We start from the raw sequence: 8,399 nt of genomic DNA on the forward strand, positions 1-8,399 counted from the left end.
TCACCCAACTTATTGTGGGAAGCTTGTGGAAAGCTACCCAAAACGTTTGACCCAAGTTAAACAATTTAAAGAAAATACTACCAAATACTAATTGAGTGTATTGTATTGTGAGTTTAAATGTATTTGGCTAAGGTGTATGTAAACTTCCAACTTCAACTGTTTTGGTCTGTGCATTGCCCAGTATTGGTCGGTCAGATGAATGAAGCAAATTACTTGTCAGTATACAAGGGAACTAACGAGACTGCCCCGTTTGAGCTCCTGATTAACATGGGTACTATGATGCATTGAGTTGGATGGAACCTCTCCAGCGCGCTGATAATAAAGGATTATTTCATTTAAGATTGACTTAGCGTGTCCCTGTGTAAGAATTCCCACAACAGTATATTAAAAAATATATATATATATATATCATGTTTATATAAGAATTCAGACCGTTTACTTTGTACTTTGTTGAAACACCTTTGGCAGCAATACAACCTTGAGACTTCTTGAGTATGACGCTACAAGCTTGGCACACCTGTATTTGGGGAGTTTCTCCCGTTCTTCTCTGCAGATCCTCTCAAGCTTTGTCAGGTTGGATGGGGAGTGTCGCTGCACAGCTATTTTCAGGTATCTCCAAAGACATACACTGCATTAGTTCGATTGGGTTCAAGTCCGGGCTCTGGCTGGGCCACTCAAGGACATTCAGAGACTTGTTCCGAAGCCACTCCTGTATTGTCTTGTCTGTGTGCTTAGGGTCGTTGTCCTGTTGGAAGTTGAACCTTCGCCCCAGTCTGAGGTTCTGAGCTCTCTGGAGCAGGTTTTCCGTTCATCTTTTCCTCGATCCTGACTAAGACAATCTGGTGTCTATCAATATCTTCCTCTCTGAGGTTGTGTGTGTATACACTCCATATACTCAGACATTTACTTGGCAAGACAGGACTCCTGCTTGGTCTGTCATTTTCGGCGGCTGTATAGTTGAGCCGTCCTGCTTCCTGAGGCGTTCCTCAAGGAAACCAGTAGAAGGATTGGCATCATCCTTGGGTGTACCATGCATCCTTGAAGATAAAAGTCTGTTATTTTTTTAAGACCCTTTTGTGATTAATATGGCTAGGATTTGGTAAAACCAATCAAACAGTGTTGCTTTCAAGGGCTCCGTTTCGGTGGAAATAGCAGAGCTCATGCATGATAGGTTTAATTATCTTAGAGCCTTCAGTATTTTCTGCCATTTTGTTTCATAGAGGTAGCTAATCACACATATCTATGAATACCATAGATATTTGATGTTAGTTTGCGCTTATTCAACTGCTAGCGAAGAGACACATCGGAGAACCTCATCTCTCACAGACAGACATGTGAGTGCAAGTCCCACAAGTATTTGAGAAAGTGTTTAAATGATAACAAATTACTAAATTACTAATAATTTGTTTTATTCATCCACTGTTCATTTCTTATAAATACCCCCTTCCTCAAATACTTATATTCAGTGGTGTAAAGTACTAAAGAAAAAATACTTGAAAGTACTACTTTTTGGGGTATCTTTACTTTACTTTACTATTTATATTTTTGACAACTTTTACTTCGCTACAATCCTAAAGAAAATTATGTACTTTCTACTCCATACATTTTCACTGAAACCCAAAGGTACTTGTTACATTTCGAATGCTTATCAGGACAGGAAAATGGTCAAATTCACACACTTATTGTATAAAAAAAATCCCTGGTCATCCTTACTGCATCTGATCTGGAGGACTCATTAAACACATACTTCGTTTGTAAATTATGTCTGAGTGTTAGAATGTGCCCCTGGCTATCCGTAAATAAACAAATCTGGAAAATGATGCGGTCTGGTTTGCTTAATAAGGAATTTGAAATGATTTATACTTTTAATTTTGATAGTGTATATTTTAGCAATTACATTTCATTTTGATACCTAAGTATATTTGAGATGAGTAATGTAGGGTATGTAAACATTATATTAAGTGGCTAGTGAAACATTTTTCCAGCAATTTCCATTATTAAAATGGCTGGAGTTGAGTCAGGGTGTTGGCAACAGCCACTCAATGTTAGGCTGCTGTGGATGACGCCTCCATTAATGTTAACTCTCCTCTTTGTGGCACCTGACCACACGACTGAACAGTAGTCCAGGTGTGACAAAACTAGGGCCTGTAGGACTTGCCTTGTTGATAGTGTTGTTAAGAAGGCAGAGCAGCGCTTTATTATGGACAGACTTCTCCCCATCTTAGCTACTGGTGTATCAATATTTTTGACGATGACAGTTTACAATCCAGGGTTACTCCAAGCAGTTTAGTCACCTCAACTTGCTCAATTTCCACACGAGAAGCAGTTGAGATTTAGGTTTTGTGATGATTTGTCCCAAATACAATGATTTTAGTTTTGGAAATATTTAGAACTATTAGAATTTTTTCTAGAAGTTTAATAAGGGTGGGTACAGGTTGATTGGTCGGATATTTGAACAAGTAAAGGGGGCATTACTATTCTTGAGTAGCGGAATTATTTTAGCTTCCATCCACGCCTGAGGGCACACACTTTCTAGTAGGCTTAAATTGAGTATGTGGCGAATAGGAGTGGCTATTATCCTCAGTAATTTTCCATCCAGATTGTCAGACTCTGTGTCTTAGCATTGTTGATAGACAACAATTTTTCTTCCACGCTGACTTTATGGAATTCAAAAGTACAATTCTTGTCTTTCATAATTTGGTCAGATATATACACTACTGGTGAAAAGTTTTAGAACACCTACTCACTCAAGGGTTTTTATTTATTTATACTATTTTCTACATTGTAGAATAATAATGAAGACATAAAAGCTATGAAATAACACATATGGAATCATGTAGTAACCAAAAGAGTGTTAAACAAATCAAAATATATTTTATATTTGAGATTCTTCAAATGGCCACCCTTTGCCTTGATGACAGCTTTGCACACTCTTGGCATTCTCTCAACCAGCTACCTGGAATGCATTTCAATTAACAGGTGTGCCTTGTTAAAAGTTAATTTGTGGAATTTATTTCTTTCCTTAATGCGTTTGAGCCAATCAGTTGTGTTGTGACAGACAAGGTATACAGAAGATAGCACAATTTGGTAAAAAACCAAGTCCATATTATGGCAAGAACAGCTCAAATAAGCAAAGAGAAACGAAAGAGAAACGACAGAGAAAGGTCAGTCAACACGGAAAATTTTGAGAACTTTGAAAGTTTCTTCACAAACCATCAAGTGCTATGATGAAACTGTCTCTCATGAGGACCACCACAGGAATGGAAGACCCAGAGTTACCTCTTCTGCAGAGGATAAGTTCATTGGAATTGCCAGCCTAAGAAATTTCAGCCCAAATAAACGCTTCACAGAGTTCAAGTAACAGACACATCTCAACTTCAACTGTTCAGAGGAGACTGTGTGAATCAGGCCTTCGTGGATGAATTGCTGCAAAGACACCACTACTAAAGGACACCAATAAGAAGAAGAGAGTTGGTTGGGCCAAGAAACACGAGCAATGGACATTAGACAGGTGGAAATCTGTCCTTTGGTCTGGAGTCCAAATTGGAGATTTTTGGTTCCAACCGCCGTGTCTTTGTCAGCTTTTTACTATCAATCTTTGTATAATTTATTTTTGTTTCATAGTATAGTTTATTTTTATTTAGTTTGGCAAACGTACTTAAGAAAACATTTTACTAATCAGTACGTTTGCCAATCAGTTGGGCTGCCAGATTTATTTGCCATATCTTTTGCCTCATCCCTCTTAAGCATACAATTGTTCAATTCCTCATCAATCCAAGGGGATTTTACAGTCATTTTCTTAATGGGTGCATTTTTATTAGTAACTGGAAAAAGCAATTTCATAAATGCGTCAAGTGCAGCGTCTGGTTGCTCCTCATTACACACCACAGACCAGCAAATATTCTTAACATCATCAACATATGAATCACTACAAAACTTATTGTATGACCTCTAATACACTATATTAGGCCCAGCCGTTGGAACTTTGGTTTTCATAGATATGGCTACTATATTGTGATCACTACATCCTATGGATTTGGATACTGCTTTACATTTTTGCAGCATTAGTAAAGATGTGATCAATACATGTTGATGATTTCATTCCTGTGCTGTTTGTAAATACCCTGGTAGGTTGCCTGACAACCTGAACCAAGTTGCAGACACTGGTTACAGTTTGATGTTTTTTTCTTGATTGGGCAGCTTGATGAGAGCCAGTCAATATTTAAATCACCCAGAAAATATACTTCCCTGTTGATATCACATACATTATCAAACATTTCACACGTCATCCAGAAACTGACTGTTAGCACTTGGTGGTCTAGAGCTGCTACCCACAAGAATGTCCTTAAGGTGAGGCAGATTAACCTGTAGCCATATTACTTCTACAGTATTTAACATGAGATCGTCTCTAAGCTTTACAGGAATGTGGTTCTGGCCGCAACACCGCCACCGTTGGCATTTCTGTCTTTTCGGTAGATGATATAACCATGTATTGCCACCACTGTATCATCAAAGGTATTATCTAAGTGAGTTTCAGAGACAGTCAGAATATGAATATCATCTGTTACAAGCAAGTTATTGACTTCATGGACCTTGTTTCCCAGGCTGCATATGTTAATATGGACAATTATTTTGCACTTTTCTGGGTTGCTTGATTGTTTTTAATGCATATCAGAAGTAGACTTGCTCATGTTATTTATACTGTAGTGCAGGGTGAGCTGCACAGTGGTGTTCCTACTAGGGCACACCGCCGCAGTGCTAACAGTATAACTCTAGTTCAAAGGCTCATGATTACTGCATACAATTGCTATAGGATCAACAAAGGTATTCAGGGCAATTAGGGGGACATAACTTAAGTTACTTACATTGTCAGCCAACACCCCTAGGATAATGTACATTTGATGCAGCAATATGATGACTCATAACAATGGTAGGGATTAACTGAGCTGGTCTTGGGTCATTGATGTCATTGTTTCAAAGCAGCCTTGAAATGCGTGGACAGAGTCGAGGAGCCAAGATGATTTGGATGGACTCCGTCATTCTTGTAGAGCATCTTCTGTTTCCAGTTATCTATAAAAGTGATTCCAGCAGAGCTACGGTAATCTATTAGCCAGATGTGTAATGCTAGTAGCCTGCTTAATCTGTCACACCCGCGGCGACCCAACGATGGTACTGGACCTGAAATGATTGCACATTTTTTGAGTCTTTAAATACTAAAATCAGATCTTTAAAATACATTTTCAGATGTTCCGAGCTAGCACTCCTGATGTCATTTGACCCTACATGGACTACGACAGTGTCAGCTCCCGGCATCTGCCGTAGAACAGTCGAAAGCAGCCTTGTGATGTCCTGTGCTTCTGGGAGGCACAGGGTTTTTGCATTGGGAACCGAGATGTTTCTCACCATAGAGCTGCCGATGATGACAGCTGGTGATGTTGAATGGGCCGGTCTCTCAGGCAATCCAGAGCAATTTACAGTAGTGAGCGAATATTTCTTCATATTTGTTTTTGTACTGGTCCTCCGTGGGAATCGAACCCACAACCCTGGCATTGCAAGTGCCATGCTCTACCAACTGAGCCACACAAATCTGGGGTGGCGCCATATCTTCTCAGGGTCCATAAACATACCTCTGTTCCAAATTTATTAGGGACCTTAACCCTAATTGCTCTTGCAAGTTACTCTAGTGTCTGCTAAATATACTAAAATGTAAACATTTTACATTAATCTATCGCCGTGCCAAATTTTGTGCGAATTTATCACAAAATGCATAATTGTTCCAGATTTTTCTGTTTAGAAGCTTGATTAAAAGATTCAAGGCTGTGCACAGACCTTTTTGGGGGCATTTTATTTGTATTTATTTATTCAACCTTTATTTAACTAGGCAAGTCGGTTAAGAACAAATTCTTATTTACAATGAAGACCTACCAAAAGGCCTCCTGCGGGGACGGGGGCCTGGGATTAAAATAAATAAATAAATAAATAAATACAATATAAATATAGGACAAAGCTTAAATTTAGCCACACGGATACTCTTAGTCATCTCCCAACTACTCCCCAATCCCCACCCCCCTCTCTCTGATTAGCTGGCTGATTTATTTTTTTTGTGGACAAAATTATATCAGACAAACAGACTAATTTATACTAGCTGCATGGCTAGCTGGCTAAGATCAAGATCAGGCTAGATAGATTATTATTATTATATAGTACACTCTAACTTTTGACATGCAAAAGTCATGGAATATTTTTTATCTGAAGACATCAAATGTTTTGTGAGAATCTTTTTGTAAAATACTTACATGTATCAAGATGAACAAAATTGTCTTCCAATATTGTGAAATTGTTGACTGTAGATGTGTTGTCCACTGTAAATATATTCCTGACAGGAAAAATGTATGAGGATCAAAGGTTCCTATCAAATTCCATGAGAAATGTATATGGGTCATTTTTTACCCGGCATAATGCAAACTTGGGGTAGTAATGCAAAAACTCCTTTTACTCAATTATTTAAAAATGAGAACTAACAAGTAATGTAAAACATACTGTGCCCATAAAACCTATATAGGTTAATTAAGAGCGTTTGTGAAAGAGCACAGTTTGAAAGATATGGCAAATGGAAGTCAAACCGGGATGGACATCAGAAATAGATGAGAGGTTGAGGGTAGAAGAAGGACAGTAAAAACAAACAAAATAGAACTATTGTAAAATAGACTGTGTCCATAAAAGGCATATAGTATGTATAAGCTGGAAATACAGGCCTAAGCGTGGTTGTTCACTAGTTTGCTCCAATTGGTAGGGTTGTAGTGTAATCAAGGAAAATAGATATTTAAAAAAAAGATATGTATGATAAGATATGAAGTCGGAAGGTTACATACACCTTAGCCAAATACATTTAAACTCAGTTTTTCACAATTCCGGACATTTAATCCAAGTAAATATTCCCTGTTTTAGGTCAGTTAGGATCACCACTTTATTTTAAGAATGTGAAATGTCAGAATAATAGTAGAGAGAATGATTTATTTCAGCTTTTGTTTCTTTCATCACATTCCCAGTGGGTCAGAAGTTTACATACACTCAATTAGTATTTGGTAACATTGCCTTTAAATTGTTTAACTTGGGTCAAATGTTTCGGGTAGCTTTCCACAAGCTTCCCACAATAAGTTGGGTGAATTTTTGCCCATCCCTCCTGACAGAGCTGGTGTAACTGAGTCAGGTTTGTGGGCCTCCTTGCTCGCATACGCTATTTCAGTTCTGCCCACACATTTTCTATAGGATTGAGGTCAGGGCTTTGTGATGGCCACTCTAATACCTTGACTTTGTTGTCATTAAGCCATTTTGTCACAACTTTGGAAGTATGCTTGGGGTCATTGTCCATTTGGAAGACCCATTTGCGATCAAGCTTTAATCTTCCTGACTGATGTCTTGAAATTTTGCTTCAATATATCCACATAATGTTCCTCCCTCATGATGCCATCTATTTTGTGAAGTGCACCAGTCCCTCCTGCAGCAAAGCACCCCCACAACATGATGCTGCCACCCCCATGCTTAACGGTTGGGATGGTGTTCTTCGGCTTGCAAGCCTCCCCCTTTTAACTCCAAACATAATGATGGTCATTATGGCCAAACAGTTCTATTGTTGTTTCATCAGACCAGAGGACATTTCTCCAAAAAGTACAATCTTTGTGGTCCCATGGTGTTTATACTTGCGTACTATTGTTTGTACAGATGAACGTGGTACCTTAAGGCATTTGGAAATTGCTGAACCAGACTTGTGGAGGTCTACCATTTTTTTCTGGGGTCTTGGCTGATTTCTTTTGATTTTCCCATGATGTCAAGCAAAGAGGCACTGAGTTTGAAGGTAGGTCTTGAAGTACATCCACAGGTACACCTCCAATTGACTAAAATTATGTCAATTAGCCTATCAGAAGCTTCTAAAGCCATGTCGTCATTTTCTGGAATTTTCCAAGCTGTTTAAAGGCACGGTCAACTTAGTGTATGTAAACTTCTGACCCACTGGAATTGTTATACAATGAGTTTATAAGTGAAATAATCTGTCTGTAATAAACAATTGTTGGAAAAATGACTTGTCATGCACAAAGTAGATGTCCTAAGTGACTTGGCAAAACTATAGTTTGTTAACAAGAAATTTGTGGAGTGGTTGAAAAACGAGTTTTAATGACTCCAACCTAAGTGTATGTAAACTTCTGACTTCAACTTTATGTATATATATATATATATATATATATATATATATGTGTGTGTGTGTGTGTGTGTGTGTGTGTGTGTGTGTGTGTGTGTGTGTGTGTGTGTGTGTGTGTGTGTTTCCAATATATATTTGCCCAAAAATATATGGGGGATTGGAAGTGATGCAGACAATTACACACTGATGGAAGCTACAATCT

At 38.3% G+C, this 8,399-nt stretch overlaps 1 non-coding gene across 1 annotated transcript; it reads right to left on the minus strand.

Moving 5' to 3' along the window:
* Window positions 1-5,513: 5,513 nt before the first annotated feature.
* Window positions 5,514-5,583, minus strand: trnaa-ugc. The gene has a single exon. It is a non-coding gene; the product is annotated as a tRNA-Ala (tRNA).
* Window positions 5,584-8,399: the final 2,816 nt, after the last annotated feature.

The sequence above is a fragment of the Oncorhynchus mykiss genome, chromosome 20 (genome assembly GCF_013265735.2).
Source record: "Oncorhynchus mykiss isolate Arlee chromosome 20, USDA_OmykA_1.1, whole genome shotgun sequence".
NCBI classification, from domain to species: Eukaryota; Metazoa; Chordata; class Actinopteri; order Salmoniformes; family Salmonidae; genus Oncorhynchus; species Oncorhynchus mykiss.